The sequence below is a fragment of the Dermochelys coriacea genome, chromosome 1 (assembly GCF_009764565.3).
Source record: "Dermochelys coriacea isolate rDerCor1 chromosome 1, rDerCor1.pri.v4, whole genome shotgun sequence".
Taxonomy (NCBI): domain Eukaryota; kingdom Metazoa; phylum Chordata; order Testudines; family Dermochelyidae; genus Dermochelys; species Dermochelys coriacea.
This window is the reverse complement of record NC_050068.2, coordinates 200524165-200541570: the sequence shown is the minus strand read 5'-3', so window position 1 is coordinate 200541570 and position 17406 is coordinate 200524165. Positions and strand designations below refer to the sequence as shown.

Here is a 17406-nt window from a genome sequence, read left to right as displayed (position 1 = left end):
TGTGCTGGGGGCTGAGCGCTACCGCGGGCTTGGTTTTCACGGGCGCCCTTACCCAGGGGTGACTTTCAAAAACCAGTCGGAGAACACTTCAGTCTCTCTGGTCACTCCATCACAGACCTAAGAGTGGCTATCCTTCAACAAAAAAGCTTCAGAAACAGACTCCAACGAGAGACTGCTGAATGGGAATTAATTTGCAAACTGGATACAATTCACTTAGGCTTGACTAGAGACTGGGAATGGATGAGTCATTACACAAAGTAAAACTATTTCCCCATGGTATTTCTCCCCCCCACCCCACCCCCCACTGTTCCTCTGATATTCTTGTTAACTGCTGGAATTAGCCTACCTTGCTTGTCACCATGAAAGGTTTTCCTCCTTTCCCCCCCCCCTGCTGCTGGTGATGGCTTATCTTAAGTGATCACTCTCCTTACAGTGTGTATGATAAACCCATTGTTTCATGTTCTCTGTGTATATAAATCATCTCCCCACTGTATTTTCCCCTGAATGCATCCGATGAAGTGAGCTGTAGCTCATGAAAGCTTATGCTCAGATAAATTTGTTAGTCTCTAAGGTGCCACTAGTACTCCCTTTCTTTAAATTACAGTGTAATGTTTTGTTATCTTTTCTCTAGAGAACGATCAAAGCTGAACATATCTAAGTACACTGGTGGCTCTGAAGGAAAAATCAACTTCTCTGTGAAAAGGTACTGTTACAATGCCTCCTGACTTGCTTCAGTCAGTATTTCCTATATAAAATAATGAATAATTAAAACTCTAGGCTTTAAAAGTGGCTTGCAAAGGGGGCAGGGGAGGAAATAGATATGTGTCCTTTTTTTGCTGTTTTGATGTATAAAGACTACCTAAAATATTTGATTTCCCCTCCATTTCTTTTTTTTTCCTGTTTGTTTCTTTCATTAGATTAGAGAGTAGGCACATAGGAATTGTGCACAAATGCTGTGTTAATGAGAATAATGTAAGTGCATAGGAAGATTGCTATCCTGTATGAGATCACTGTAGCAGGTCAGATGCTTCAGAGGAATATGTATGAATCCCTGTAATTGGACAGTTGTGGAATAACCTGCCTGTGGGGCAGTTTTTTCTTAACTGCCTTCATTGGATGTTTGGTTTATGCTTTGAAGCATGAAGATTTTATAGTTCTTGTACGCTTTGGATATCCTTTCCAGTGTGATTCTGGGTGTTCTGTAAATGCTAAAAGCACACAGCATGTAATCCAAAGCAGTTTAACCTTCTCTGTTCGGTTTCAGGACAAGTGGTTCTGGAGCATCGCGAAATACTCCATGGGGCTTTTTTGCTAGTACAGAAAAGGTAAAGGATCCCAGGCCACTTCATGACAAGACTTACATCCAGCAGTGCATCCGACAGCTCTGTGAGATATACCTGGGTTCCCACCCACTGTGCCACCAATGTCTGCTGTATCTGCTCATAACAATGTTGTACTCTAAATGCAAACATGGGATGCTGTCCTCTTTGGCAATAGATTAGTTGGTTCTGTTACAGCATTAGGGTTGTACATATGATACACAGAAGATAAAACTGGGATAGCTTGTGATTGTGTGGAGAAACTATGTGATAAGCAGGTTTCAGATTGGGGAGAAAAGTGGTGGTGCTCTAATCAGGTTATGCCTGCAATCCCAAAATAGCTGAGTTTTTCTGCTAAAATGAGCAGTTGATATTAAAATTTCCCTAATTAGACTTGAGAATTAACACTGTGTAGAGATGAATAGGGCCAATTTGCATCTCTCTCCTGCAGCTTAGTAAAGCAGCATCGGATTGGGTCACATTTGGAAGATTAGCATCTAGAAGGGCAAGAATAATGCCATTTGATTTAGTGTTTGTTTTTAACTGAAAATTTAGATCTTGCAGATTCCGCAGAGGCATCAGAAGTGCTGGCACAAGGGGAACATCTGTTCAATCAGTCACTTTTTCAATGAGGAGTTTACCTTCTGAGGACAACGGTGCTACGATTATCATTGTTGTAGATTTAACAGAGAGCATATACAAATCTCAGCTTATTCACTGGCTCATAAGACATGAATATATTTTTTTCTCAGCCTCTCTGTCTCCCCCTCTGAATGTTAATCTTCCAGAAATGTGTGGCTGTAATGAGGGAGAGTTTTGTTTTAAATTGAAAATACCCATTCAGAATGTATTGATCAGTATATGTATATTGATTTTTATTAGTAGCAATGAAAATGTAATGTTCCTCAAGATAAATGCAGACACTGACCTCACCTTGGTCAAGATCTGATTAGGAGTCTCTATTAATCTTTGTGTCTGTTGCCTTTCTTAGTTTCTTGTGGAGAATCTATGCCTAGAATGTCTCTGTGAAATCTCTCCAAACTCCCTCTACTAAGGACTTTTTCAGGATTTTTGCTTTTATATATGTTTTTTTGTGCCCTTCTTATGAACTTCCTGATTCTAAAATTGAAGAGGAGATCCCAAAAGTCTTTAAAGAACTTGGGTATGTACCAGAGCTGATCAGAGATTTGTATAAAGTGGGCACCCTTATGTTCAAAGGGACAGAGTCAAGATAAAGATCTGGATTAAAAAAAATTCTGAAAACAACATACCATTGATAATACTTGATCTTTTACTGAAGATCCCCACTATTGAATCCAGGCTCTGGTGTGTGAACAAGGCAGTGGTTCTTGTCTCGGCCCGTCAATGGGACCCAGGTGCCCTTTTGGAATACAAGGTGCCAATTCCTTTCAGTGAAGGCATTGCCACCCGGTCACTGCAGCTCTCAGACTCCATGACTGTCTGACTCCACTCAGCCTCTGGTTGTTTTTTACTTTGTGTTCCCTTAGGGGTATTCTGCTGTCATCTAGTGTTTCAACCTCAACATTTTCCTCCCCCTTTAAGCATTTGAATTGGCTCAAAAAAGAAAAGTACTACTTTATTACTAGTAATGCCAAAACTGTGAAATCCAAAATAACTTACTTTCACCACTTCTGTTCTATGTTTTGCCCTTTCTTTATCATATACAGTGAAACTAGCTGGCTCTATTTTACTTTCTGGTTCCCATGCACTAGCTGGGATGTTTGGGTTTCTGATATTGCAGGGAAATATTTTGAAGAGTAGATTTGATTTTTCACACAATCAGTGCCTCGGATCTCAACTACTTGAGTTTCCCTTTTCAATGTGCCTATGCCTGACTAATCCCACTGTGGATTTCTTCCAGAACTGATGAAATCCCTTTGAAATGACACAGTTGGTTTTGTCATTTCTCAGTGATTCCAGATAAGTTGTACTTGTAACTGGTTTCCGCCTCTTCTCTCCCCACCCCCGGGTGCCGCTTGGAACTGGGGGACCATTGAGCCTGCCTAACCCACCAGCCTGGGTTCCCTTTTACACTGTGGTTATGTGATAAGTTGCCAAGCTCTCCAAGCTTGCTCTTTCACCAGCATATACACAGATAGGGACACACCCAGCCGCAGCTTCACACACACATGCTGAGATCAGCTCTGCATGGGAAGGCTCAGTTAAGGCACCTCCTAGTTGGTAAGGCATGGACCCCCTCTGGAGTGTAAACCCAAAATTATACCGTCTTGCACTGCACAGGGAACTGCATAGCATAAGGTCATAAAATTCTCCACTCCCTCAATGTGGAGAGAGAGAGAGAGAGAGAGAGAGAGATGCAACAGCTTTCTGCCCCAAGTTATAATTTCCATATACTGGCTTTAGAGAAAACAAAAAACAAGTTTATTAAATACAAAAGAGAGATTATAAGAGAGAGCAAATAGATCAAAGTAGATTACCTTAGTAAATAAACAAAAACCACAAACTGAGCTTAACACACTAGATAAGTAGGACATGAATTAGCAAATTCTCACCCTGAGCGATAAACAGGCTGGCAGATTCTTAAGGCACAAGCTGCCTTGGCTTTCCCAGGTTTTCATACACAGGCTAAAATCCATCTAGCCTGGGATCATCACTTCCCACAATTCAGTCGTTGCCCCTAAGGTGTTTCCAGGTGTGTTGTTGTAGGGAGAGTGAAGTATAATCATGTCATTTTCCCTCTTTTATATCTTCTTCCCACTTGCTGGAAAGCTCTTTTGCTATGATGTGGGTCAAAAATTTCCCATTGTGTAGTGCTCTCTCTGAGGTTTCTACTGTACACAGTTTCTGGGGTGATGCTTGTGTGCATTTCCTTAATAAGTTTTTTTTTTTTTTCAGGTACAACAGGAAAAAGGCCTAAAGGCTGCTTGTGGGTGTTTTCAACCTCAATATGTTCACAATATGTTTCAGTAACACATTTCATAATTTTACATACGACGATAGCAGATACAATCCAACGAGATATTAATGTCTAGCAGATCAAGACTTTTGGAATGATATCTCAAAGGCATACTTTGTACAAAACATATCCTAATTACATGACAGTGGTGAATATTGAGGTGCCAGGATGTCATAGTACTCAATTTACAACTTAAGGGTATTTTTCTAATTGCTGGTGCCACAAACTTCACCTGGTATCCAAAAACTGAGTTGTGCTTTTTTTTTTTTTTAAACTTCTTTACAAGTGGCAAAGATACTGCAATTTGACCTTAGCTGACAGAATGTGTTGATGCACGTAAAAGGAATAAAATCAGTTCATGATCTGTAGTGTTAACAATAGTGAACATTCATCAGAAAAACAGGCAGAAGTCTGTGTGTGTCCAATAAATCAAATCTATTTGGCAGGGAGATGTCTTTTAATTCTCTGCTGATTATCAGCCTGCTCAGGCAATTGGAAACTGTTCTAACTCTTCTTTCCTTGTTAGGTATCCCTTTCCATGGCCAAAAAGCTCCATGTACACCGTGGGTGCACCGCATGTCTGGCCTCAGGTTGCCGCTGCACTAGTGTGGTTAATAGACTGCATCGAGGTATGGTGAGGAAAAGGGAGGTCAGCTGTGATCCAGTGGAGCTGAGCTGAGCAGGGAAATATGGGTTCTGTTCCAGGCTCTGCCATTGACTTTGGACTAGTTAAGGCCAGAGTTTCAAAAGTATTTAGGTGCCTGAAGATGCAGAGAGCCACGTAGTAGTGGGATTTTCAAAGAGCACCTGAGCGAGGTGAGAACCTAACTCCCATTGAAATTGATGGGTTTTATGTACCTAACAGGTAGATGCATCTAGTTGGATTTTCAAAAGTGCCTATCTGCCTTTAAAAATCTGACACCTAATCCCAATACCCCAGTTTTTCCTTTTGTAAAATGGGACCAGTAATACTCCCCTACCGCACAGGTGGGTTGTGAGTATACATTCATTATCTTCTTTAAAGTGGCTTGAAATCCTCAAAGGGAAGATGCTAGAGAAATTAAAAGTAGTAACTATTACAAATAACAATACCCAGGGTGGGTGAGTGGGTGGGTATAAGAGGAAAGAATAAACAAGAGAAAACAGTCTACATTAAATTCTGATAGAAATGAACTGAAGTTTTTAAACTATAATTCTTCAAGATCCAGAATTGTCTTCATACAGCCTTAGGGCCCTACAGCAATATCTTAGATTCAGAAGCTGTCTGGCTTTTTGACTGCAGATATAAGCAGACAAGACTGCTGAGGTAATGTCTCTGCATCTGTTGGAGGAAAAATGGCTTTTTTTTTTTTTTATAGTAACTTCCTCTTACCTTAGCCACAGTCGATCAACTTCTTTCTGTCTTCCTCTAGAAAATTCCTTTTTATTGGCAATTTTTACAAGTGGTGATACCCAGCTGGGCACATGTCAGGGGGCGGGGGGAACAGTAACCTGTTTCTTGTACAAAATATTGCAGTGTGGTGATTGCTATTTTATTCATAGGACTTCCTGGTGTATTTAAGGTATATTTGCCCTGTTGACTACTTTGTGTCAAGCTGCAGTGCTTTAAGCTTATCCTCAAAATATGTTTTCTCTTTCCTCCCTTTTGAGACCCTCCCATGATTTTCATAATGTTTCCTCAGAATCTGCTATGCCATTAAAGCATTTGTCTCTTTGAGATGTAATGCCATTAACAGATTGAAGAGAATGGGGTATGATCTCTGCAGTATGAATCTTTTTTGACCACATCGGTTATGTTAGTTCCGATATGTGTGTCCGTTATCTAGGTGGTGTGCAGGGGCTTGTTTTTCACCGTAAAAGTCACAGACAATATATGCTGACACTTAGCGAAGAGAACTCTTCCCCTTTGACAATTTAACAGGCTGCTCTGAGCAGAATGTTGTACCACTCCCATTAATCCTGGGTATTTCATCCATTCTTTCCATCGTTCCTACTGTAACTATATCACAGCCAACCATCTACTAACATAGATTCCAGTGCTCCATCAACAGATGTAACGCTATTCTGTAAAGTCAGGGGCTCCTCTGGACCAAGTTACTGCGTTAACAGAGCAACGTTTCCCATGTAATGTTGCTGAAGGAGACTTTTTTACTCCTGGTGGAATTCTGCAACAAAAAATTTTAAAAATCTGTGCACAATGTTTTAAAATAAATAACAATATAATCACACCAATTTCAATTATTTTTGGTCATTTATTTCAAAATATCAGTCAGCAAGTAGGTGTGTAACAACACAGACAACAAAAAAGATTCAGGAAATGTTTTTTGAGAAATAGATTCCTTACTAGGCATATTAATACAGAACTGAGTAAGAATTCATTTAAACTACAATATAGAACCGTATTTCCCACATCCCTCAGAAGCAGTGCAAAGGCTTGGGGGAGTCGGGGAATGGAGGAGATGAGGGAGAGGGAAGTAATTGCTGGGAAGGAGCCTGGGTGTCAACTTGGAGGCTGGGAAAAGTACGGAACAGGCGTTTTCTTGGGGGTTGGCGGGGAGGGATTGCTAGGAAGCATTCCCATGCAGACCCTGGCTGACCTGTAGCCTCTCCCATTCAGTCAGGCACATCTGCCCCATCCCAATATGTTCCTACATCCCCATGTGTCCTCGCACTTCCTGTCCACATCTCTCCACCCACACTCAGACGCCCACTCCCCCATGTTGCTCTGTACCCACTCCCTCTGTCCCTGTCCCCACTCCCCCGTCCCCATGTGTGTCTGTGCCCCCACCCAGCCATTCCCCCGATCCTATGTAGCTCTGCACCCCATCACCTTGTGGCCCTGCACCTCCCTCTCCCACTAGTCCTTAAGAGCCCCTGTCAGACCAAGATTCCTTTTTTCAGCATTTTGCTGTAGTACCAGGGGTTTAGCTTATTGTTTAGAAATAAAAGGAGGCTTCCACACCAAAGAAACGGAGAGCTCCAAGAGTGTGCAACCCACCCCGATGGGGCTAGCCCTGCCTTCTTACGTTGTTTTCTTAATACAAATATGACTCTGATATGGAGGCTAGTGACAGGTGATATCAAATAAGGATCTCCAGTGAACACTGTGCACTTCTAATTTGTGAGATTTACTCTGTCCCTTTTTAGATATACAGTGTCATGAGAGAGAACTCAGATATGCTTGTCTGATCAGTGCTGGTCAGGAGAGGCTAAAGATGAAATTGTAGTTAATAAGGTATTGTACTATATTAATTGTTCATCAGACAATGTTCACTACACTGTCAGGAAAAGTAGCGAATGAAGTAAATGAACTCCCATTTTGGTATGGGGTTTTTTAATTTGGATTTTGATCAGCCTTTTTTCTGTTCACACTCAAGTGTATATTGTTCTCAGTGCTCTTCCAAAAGAGGTGGACAGAATGTAAATGTAAGAACTGTTGTTAAAATAATAGTTAAAAAAACCACACTGTTTTCTATAACGAGTTTGATACCTGCGGTTTACAAGTGGCATGGAATTTAGCTGGCCATTGGATTATTTACAGAAGGGAAGGGAGAAAAGGACAGCCTTGTTTTCTAGCATGCTTTGGGAGGCAATTTGGTCTGGTGGATAATGCACGGGATGGGGGGAAGGGGACGGTGGTCAGAGTGGACTCGATTCTTGACTCTGCTATTGACTTACTATGTGACCGTGGGCAATTTATTTTAGCTTTGTTTTCCCCTGTGTAAAATGAGCACGACACTGATCTACCCCTGTAAAATACATTGAGATGTATGGATGAGAATTGCTCTCTTAAAAAGGCAAATCATTTTAGACAAATAAGTTTGCATTTATCATCATTTGTACCTTTATAATACAGAGCTGAAGGAGAGGAAAAGATCTGCCATCCTTCGATTTCCCTTCCCCGCCCCATTTCCCCTGCCAAGTGGCTGATAGCTTGGACTGTTGCCTGAAGTCATCTCTTTTTCCTAACACTGTCCGCACATGCTGCTCTTCCCACAGAAGCAGTGGGAGTAGGTGAAGGGAACATACTGCTTATGCCTCCGGGCTGAACTGGCCAGGGGAAGTGGCCAGTTCCTGGTAGGGGTCCCACTTTGGGACCACACATGCAAGTCGAAGGCTTTTTCCCTGTACCCCAGTGGCCAGTTGCTTGGCTTCTCAAAAATAGGAGCAGCTATTTTCAGAGCTTGCAGCCCAGAGGACAGCTGGTTGTTTAACTGCTCCTCTCTGCCCATCCGTAAATGACATGGCAAGTTACAGATTTGGGAATACCTTTCCCACCTCAAATAAAATCAGCTTCTTGCTCTGTGGGATCTCAGTCTGATTCCTTTTTGGTCAGGGCCAGAAGGGGATTTTCAGATACCTGTGTCACTTTCTCACGTTGGCGTCTGGCATGCTGCCCATGCAGTTCTGGTTAGCTCTGGGCCTGACGTCAGGCCTAGAGAAACCGAATTCACAGCCTGCAATGAGCAAGTGGACACCCAGGCTAGGAAACAAAAAGATCCGAAGTGAAAGCTGCTTTTTAAATCAACAAAAATAACCCAATCTTCTAACGGGATTTGCCCTAAAGCACCTTCTTAGATTTAAAAGGGTGGTTTGTGTGGGCTGTCATTAAGCTCAAGCTTCAAAATAGAACTTGTGACCTTGTATGTCCATTTTAATAATATTTAACTAAGATGTTGGTTTGCCCCATGGCTTTGTATGTCAAGCTTGCTTAATGGGTTTTTAAAAGGCTCTAAAAACCACATTGTTTTTCAGCTACTTATGGAGTACACTGAAAAGTGTTATGATCATTTCATGAATGGAGGCGATGCTTTTGAAGAGATGGATGCAGAACTACAGGCAAAACTAAATAAGGGTGGCCATCTGAATTTGCTATTGCAAGGAACCATATGCAGGCTAGTAGAATTCTGGGCCTTGTCACACGTATTGCCTTCCTTACAGGGGTTATAGTAAGGCCAACATCAGCATTTTTCAAATGATGGTGCCTACCTATGGACTGGGTGCCTAGAGTTAAGCACTCACATTCATATTTAGGAAAATGTTGATGTTTAAAAGTGAGGGTCTAAGTGTCTTTACTATGGCCATGATTTTCAGAAGTGCAAAGTGACTTGGTGCCACAATTTGTGGTTGCCCAACTGGAGGTGCCTTAAAGGGGCCTGACTTTCACAGGGTGGATGCTCAGCACTTTCTGTACACCAGGCTCCTTTATAGCCTCTCAAGGTGGGCTCTCAAAATCATCTGTCACTTTTGGCAGATACATCCTAAGCTCACCATCTGTTGATTAAAAACAGCTGATTTGATATTGGGTCAGGATTCCACACCCTCTCCTAGAACTAGCAGCAGCTCATCTGCCTGCTCATAGGACATTGCAAGGTGCTCATTTTTAAGAGTGAATCTGTTTTGGTGTGGTTTCTCCTTGCAAATCACTTTGAATATTGGAAACTGACTTCCATTTTCCTCTTCAGACTGTTTCGTTCCCAAGACTTAGGGCTTTTCCTGTTGGCAGTGTCATCTCTTGCTGTTGCATACCATCTGCCTTTAAGCATTTCTAAAGTGTCTGGCAGCAGTTCTCAAACTGTGGGTCAGGACCCTAAAGTGGGTCATGACCCCATTTTAATGGGGGTTGCCAGGGCCAGCATTAGACTCACTGGGACCCAGGGCTGAAGCCCGAGGGCTTGAGTCTGGGGTAGCAGGGCTCTGGGCCCCCTCCTTCCCCCCTGCCTGGGGCTGTGAGGCTTGGGCTCTGGCCACCTCCCACGTAGGGCCATGTAGTAACTTCTGTTGTCAGTAGGGGGTGGTGGTGCAGAGAAGCTTGAGAACCACTGCGCTACAGTATTGCAGCACTGTTGTCTGGTATGACTATCGAGGCTCTAGGGTTATTCAAACCCAGTGTGGTTTCTTGCAGATGAAGTGTTTAAAGTAGACCGTTCCAAAATGAAGACCTTGGAAGCAGAGAACAAAAAGTTGAATGAAGAGATTGCAAGGCTAGAGAGACAGAAGGAAAGCGAGCCAGTTAGTAAACCATCTTTCTACTTCTTTCAACTATATCAAAGCTGGGTCTTCCCTTATTGGGGTTCCAGGTGCTATAATCTCACCAGTAACATGTACATACTGAGCAAATGGCGGGGGCAGCTGAATCGGGGGTATCTGAAATTCTGCTTCCTGAGGTGATAGGAAGGGGGCTGAGGTACTACAAAGGAAACTATCTCCAGAGCTACAGGTATCATCTGGGACACTCACAACTCCTGGCCCCAGCTGGTGGAAGAGTCAAGTCAGTGTCTCAGGCTCTCAGTAGAATCTTGCTTCTTTTTTTAAACTAAAAGTCGGATATGAAATTAATACTGAAGGTCTCATTTAAAGCTCTAAATGCAAGAAAAATCTGAGTTGAAGCTTCTCTCTGTCCTTACAGAGCTGTGACTTATTACTGCAGTGCATCTGGTACATGAGACTCAAGCATTATTAGACTCCTGTGACGCATGACAGTCTCACCTCTGCCTTTATTTTCTCCTGTAGGTTTTAATTTCTTAATGTTTCAATTTAGCTGGTGTTGTAATGATAAAATTTAAAATTCTAAACTCCTAAGAGCTAATTTATCAGGCTGGGAATAACTATATCTCGTAGTCTGAGACTGAAAATTTGACCCAAATAAGATAAAGGAGGGAAGAGGCTTTCGGGGTAAGGATTGTACAGGGATAGACAGAATGGCAGGGTTCACCACCATTTAGGCTTGCGAGGAAAATTATCTGCCTTGGTAGCAGCTGATTCAAGAAAAGATGCAGCCGAAAATCTATCATCAAGCTACTAATGTTTCCAGTAACCACTGTAAAGCAGGGCTGATTCTTCTAAATACTAGTTAGGTTATTAACACTCTTCTTTCTCCTCAAAGGATAGTCTAGAAATGCTGAGGAAGCTGAAAGCTTCGCTGCAAGCTGATGTCGAAAAATATCAGGCTTACATGACCCATTTGGAATCTCATTCAGCTGTCCTGGATCAGAAACTACATAGCCTCACTGAGGTGTGTGAGGCATCAGGTGAGAAGGAAGCTGCATCAGAGATAGTTGATGATGATGATGATGCATCATCACTTCTTTTGTTGGCTAGTACTGCAGATTGAAGGCTCTGAAACGGACATACGCTTACTCCATGGATGAATTTGTACTCAAGCAGATCTTACTTGGCTAGTAATCTTGTACTTGCTGGGAAAACAGTGGGGCCATACATACAGGGATAGGTACTTCCTGGACCAGGAGGTGCTGGATGCATCTTTAAAAGCCATGGCCTTGATTTCTAGGGGGAGAAGAATTGTCTTTTGAGGCAGAAACCTGTAAGTTGTCCGGCTGTCGAGTGTGGGAGATGACAAGATTCGGGGATAGACTCTGCCCTCTTGGACCAGCTTCCTTACAGTTGGTCTCCTTTTCCCATAGTTCAGTGAGGGAAGGCAGCAGAGACCGATCTCGCACCAAAGCTTTCTTGCCTCAAATTAAAGGAAAATCCCTTAGCCCTGAATAGTGAAAGCACAACCTGCCTAAGTTGAAATCCTTCCATTTAAAAAACAGTAGATCTGAGTCGATCTCACTGATCTAGAACAAAGCAGCAACACTGCAGGAGAAGGGACATAGCCCTTTGAAATGTGCACGTAGAGCAGTGGTTCTCAAACTTTTGTACTGGTGACCCCTTTCACATAGCAAGCCTCTGAGTGCAATTCCCCCCCCCCCTTATAAATTAAAAACACTTTTATAATGGTGTTAAATATGTAATAATGCTGGAGGCAAAGCGGGGTTTGGGGTGGAGGCTGACGGCTCGCAACCCCCCATGTAATAACCTCGTGACCCCTGAGGGGTCCAGACCCCCAGTTTGAACCCCTGATGTAGAGCCTGAAGTGGAGATCCCACGTTAACCTATTCACAAGTGCTGTGAGGCATAAGTTTGTAGAGCACTTTAAAGATGCAGAGTGCCATTCATGAAAGCAGTACACATCTGTATTACTGCTAGGAGTACACCTCACTGATGAATGGGATGTTTATACTGGAAAACGGGTGGCGACACTGTGATCTTTAGCAAATGTCCAGAGATCTCTAGCTCCTCTTCTTTTTGTTGTTGATTACAGAATGGGAAGTTGAAATGATGAAGCAGGAAAATGCCCAGCTGCAGCACACTGTTGATAATCAGCTGTACACAGCTGTAGACATCGAGAGAATAAACTATGAGAAAGATGAGCTTCAGCAAACTATCAACAAGCTTACCAAGTAGCTAGAGATGGAGTGGCAGCAGCTATGGGCTGAGGAGCTAAAATATGCAAGAGGCAAAGAGTAGGTGAGTGAAACCATTGCCGGGAACTGGGACAGGCAATCTGGCAACTTTGCAGTTTTGATATTAAGGGTCAAAATACAAGAGAGAGAGAAAGTTGGGAACTTAAGAGGTTGCTGTCAATTATTTTTCTAATGAAACTAAACCAGGGCACGATGAATGACTCTAACAGCTTAAAAATAATTTACAATTTTGCTCTTGCTTCCAGTAGGCCTGGAATTTTTTCATGTTCTTGTTTGTGCGTCAGCAGCCAAGGCCTGATTCAATGCCCATTGAATCATTGGATATCCAGGCCCTGAGAGGTCACAACAGGCATGTGTATTGCCTTCAACTGTAGTTGCAGAGACAGCTAAGGAGCTTGAAATAGTCTGAAGAGCCTGAACATAATTATCCCCATTTTACAGATGACAAAACTGAGGCACACAGCGATTCCATTACCTGCTCAAGACACAATAATTTAGTGGCAGAACTAGGAATTAAACCCAGGGGCCAGATCCTCCGCTGGTGTAAACTAGTGTAACTTCTTTGACTTCAATACAGCTGTGCTGACTTAAACCAGCAGCTTATTTCAGAGTAGCAGCCGTGTTAGTCTGTATTCGCAAAAAGAAAAGGAGTACTTGTGGCACCTTAGAGACTAACAAATTTATTAGAGCATAAGCTTTCGTGAGCTACAGCTCACTTCATCGGATGCATTTGGTGGAAAAAAAATTTTTTTGGGTTTTATTTTCTGCCTTCCAGACATCCTGAGTGCCCTTGGGCAAGTCACTTAGCCTCTGCTTCAGTTCCCCATCTGTAAAATGGGACAACAGCCCTGTCTTCTCTTTCAGGGGTGTTGTGAGAATAAATGCATCAGAATGTGAGGCTCAACTACTATGGTGATGGGGGCCATATAAGTACCTTTGACAGTCTTTGCATTTGTAAGGCTGAGTCGCTCAACTGTATTCTTAATTTATTCATCACTTGTAAGACTCTTCCCAGCCAAAGATCTTGCATTTCTTTACATAAGTCCAATTTTACAGAGAGGCAATCTGAGACACGAGGGGGTGAAGTGTTTCTTGCCAGTGTTCACAAGGGAATCTGTGGCAGAGCTGAGAACAGAGCCCTGATCTCCCATTCTCATGCTTTTGCCACAATACCATCTGTCCTCTTTACAGGCAGCTTCCAAGGATACACGCTAGCTAATCTTCCTTGAATATTCAAGGGATAGGTGGAGCAGGCATTTATTAAGCATCCAAGAGAGGAAAATACAGCTGCTCAGAAAAGAATGGACAGCTAAAAATCGCTCAAGTCTATCTGTACAGGCCATTGAGCTTCAAATCCCATCGCATCTCTGTGCCCTGGTTTTCCCATCTTTGAAATTGGGATAATGATACTGACCCTCCTTTGTAAAGTGCCTTGAGATTGATGGCTGAAAAACTGCTCCATAAATAGCAGAAATGGTCATCTCGCTCAAAAGCTTCCAGTGGTGACTAATATTTTAAAGATTTTTCTGAGGTCTCAAAATGTCTGTGCATCTATGAAGCCACCTGGCAGTGGTATCCTCTTAGAGGTGGCAACAATAGTAATCCATCATGGAAAGTTAGCAGTAGCCACGTTTTGACCTTTTCTATTCAGTGTCTTTCTCTCTTACCATCCCTCCAACTCCATATATTTCCCAGATTGAAGCACAGCTGGATGATTATCACAAACTGGCTTGGAAGCTGAAGCTAATCCCAGCAGGCATGGAAAATTCCAGAGGCCACGATTTTGAGATTAAGTTTAACCTAGAGGATGGACCCCATTCTCTCTCCAAATACAGAAGGCAGATCAACGTAGGTGTGCTTTAACAACTGCTTTTGTTTGGAACATTTGAGTCCTGGGAACAGTGTATGTGTTTCAGCTGTAAAATGTTAGAAAATACACAAGGAAGGTCGTCCTTGAACATCCCTACTATAGCTGCAGTACCGTCTAGCCTGTGTGGGATGTTGCTAATAGAGCTGAGTGAATAATCGATTATTTTTTTTTCCAGTTTTGTGTCCAAATGGAAAAAGCTGGGGGGGGAGGGGAAATTGGGTGTCTTGAACTGAAACTGAATCCCTCCCACCCCACCCCCAAAAACGAAAAACCAAAAATACTTCGTTCAGGTTGAACTCAATATTTGGATGTCTATTCTAATCGACATTTCTAAAATGCTTCTGTTTTCAGGTTGGTTTGTTTTTTAGTTGAACATATATGCAAAGAAAAAGTTTCACTCATCTCTCTTTGCTACAGAATGGAGGGCGGGGGTGGGGAGCATATCAAGCCAGATTTCTTGAATCAAAGGGGGAGGGACAGACATAGTTGTTACAAATAAAAATTACTCTGGGGGGAATTCTGCACCAAAAAATTAAAAATTCTGCACATACTTTAAAAACGTGCATATTTTATTTGTCAAAATAACACAATATAATCATGACAGTTTCAAATTTGTTTCAAAATACCCATCAGGAAGTAGGTCTCTAACAATATAGACACCCCTTTTCCCCCAAAAAAAATTTCTGGTAATTTTTTTTTTTTTTTGGACAAATAGATTCCTTACTAAGCCCATTAGTACAGAACTTTGTGTAATACATTTCTGTAATGAAATTCAAATGAATTTCCCACACCCGTCAGAAGTATTGCAAAGATTTCGGGGAGTCGGGGTAACAGAGGAACTGAGGGAGAGGGAAGGAGCCTGGACCTGGAGGGTTGTTCACTGTGGATGAGAAGTATGGAACAGGGTTTTTTGGGAGGGTGGAGGGATTGTTAGGGAGTTGGGGAGCCTCCCCCATGCATACCCTGGTTGACCTCAAACTTCTCCCATTCAGATAGGCACAGCTACCACTGTCCCTGCACCCCCATGTGTCTCAGCCTTCCTCCCCATGCAGCCTTGCACCCCAACTCCCATTTAGCCCCTGGCTCAATGCTGTCAACCTACTAGCTCCCCTGAGCCTGTGCCCCAGTCTGTCCCCCCACTAGCCATTCTGAACCTCAGTGTGATACCTCCTCCACCAGCAGCCCCATGTGCCCCACTCTTTCTATCCTAACCTGGTGCTGCAGGCAGGGTTCTGTGATGAATTTCTAGTCCTGGGGGAATTCTGCACCACTGGGCATGTGCAGAATTTTTTTTCCCCCTGCAGAAAAAAAATTCTGTGGCACCAGAATTGGGCAAAAGGCAGAACTGCAGCACTTCTTGGGCAGAATGTATTTTCTGCAGTGGGAAAAAAAATTCTGCATGTGCACAATGGTGCAGAATTTCCCCAGAAGTAAGAGTGCAGGGATTGGGTAAAATCTGCAATCCCTCAGAGGAGAATTCTAAAGCCATCTTCATCTCACTTGTTCGGTGTTTTTTTGGTTTGTTTTTGTTTTTTTGTCTGCTGCAGCATGTATTGTTCCCCCTTTCCTTCAACCATTTGCAACCAACTGCACTGCTTCTATTCCTTCTCCCCTGCCTAGCTGTGCTGCCTCTTTTGAAACTAAATCTGACTATTACTAAATCTGTCCATTACACAGAGGCATCTCTGAACTGTCTGTGGGTCTTGAGTGCTGCACTAGTTTTAAAGTTTGTTAGAACAGTGACCTACTGATATAGGGCTGACTCTTACCTGGCAGGAGTAACTTTTGTGGGGGTAGGGGGTGGGGAGAATACATGTTTTGGGATGTGGGGAGGAAACATTTCTTTGGCAGGCTGATTTTAAAAAAAAAAGTCTGTTTTAAAGATGCTGAGAGATTCTGAATACCCATTAATGGGCAGTATTCAGTCAGCGATTCCTTGTAAATTTCAGAACTGTACCACATGGTTCTCTTACACGTGTGTGTGTGTGTGTGTCTTTTTTTTCAATGTGCATTACAGGTTCCGCTTTGCAGATAATAGATGAGACTGAAGAGGCAATAAGTAAAGCTAGTAACAAGAAAATAATTTTAGAGGATTCCTTAGAACAGGTGAGCTCTAAAAGCTTTATACATCTTTGCTTATGGGGGTTAGGTAGTAAATATTTTCAGAATGGTGGTCTTCAGGCAGTGAGTCAGGGGGCTATATATTATTCTTGGCATTTCTGGTTAGAGAAATCTACTGATCATACACTAACTTCTCTTAAATCAGCATTCTTTAACTGAACACCTGCCACAAAATATTTTCATCCAAATGTGTATGGTTTGGTGCAGCGAAAGCACATAAATATCTCTGGAGGAAAGCAAACTTCCCACTTAGTTATCTAGCAGAGGGTATGGATTGCAAGCCCAGCTACCAAGTTCCCTGTAGGTGTTACAGATCTCAGCTCAGTCAAGCAAATGTGGATTTTCTCCTATTCAAGAACATGTAATAGTAAACAAATTCAGCAAGCAGAAATACCAGGCCTAGGCTATATAAGGTGAAACAAGCAATTTAAGTGATAGGTTTAAACTATGAATATAGAGAGAAATATACAGTCAAAATATATTCTTATTTGGCAATGAGTCTGCTGCTCCTTGATTTGTTTCAGCCAAGCTCCAGACCTGAGAAGGAAATACAGGTTATTCCTAAAAAAGCAGCCAGTGAATTAACTTGAGTTGTAGACGCTATGTGGGCTAAGGTAGATACTATATTGTTAGTAACACAAATAGTCATTTATAGTCAGCACCAGCAGTTCACCACCTCAGTTCTCCAGCCTTTGTTGCTTAATTCATGCAAATGAATTGTGCACTGTTCCAGGTCTTGAATCTGAAATATGATACCTCTACCCTGAGCCTCTGCAACAAAGCACATTTAGGACATGTAATTCAGCACTGTAATCATTCCACAATCCATCCAACAAAAAATGGGAATCTGCTAAATGCTGAGACACTGACTTGGTCCCTATGTTGGGT

At 42.4% G+C, this 17406-nt stretch overlaps 1 protein-coding gene and 1 pseudogene across 2 annotated transcripts in view; one reads left to right on the top strand and one right to left on the bottom strand.

Annotated features, from left to right (window-relative positions):
- The first annotated feature begins 218 nt into the window (after window positions 1-218).
- The window catches only part of LOC119853470, a 25598-nt pseudogene continuing 8410 nt past the window's right edge, over window positions 219-17406 (top strand).
- Window positions 14946-17406, bottom strand: part of GTPBP8 (GTP binding protein 8 (putative)) — a 19901-nt gene continuing 17440 nt past the window's right edge. Inside the window, exon 7 of one of the 2 annotated variants that reach the window (XR_005291218.2) lies at window positions 14946-17055. The gene's annotated coding sequence lies outside the window, so the exon portion shown is untranslated. Of the gene's footprint in view, window positions 17056-17156; window positions 17290-17406 lie in introns of those variants that run through there. The other variant, XR_005291221.2, reaches the window with a different exon arrangement.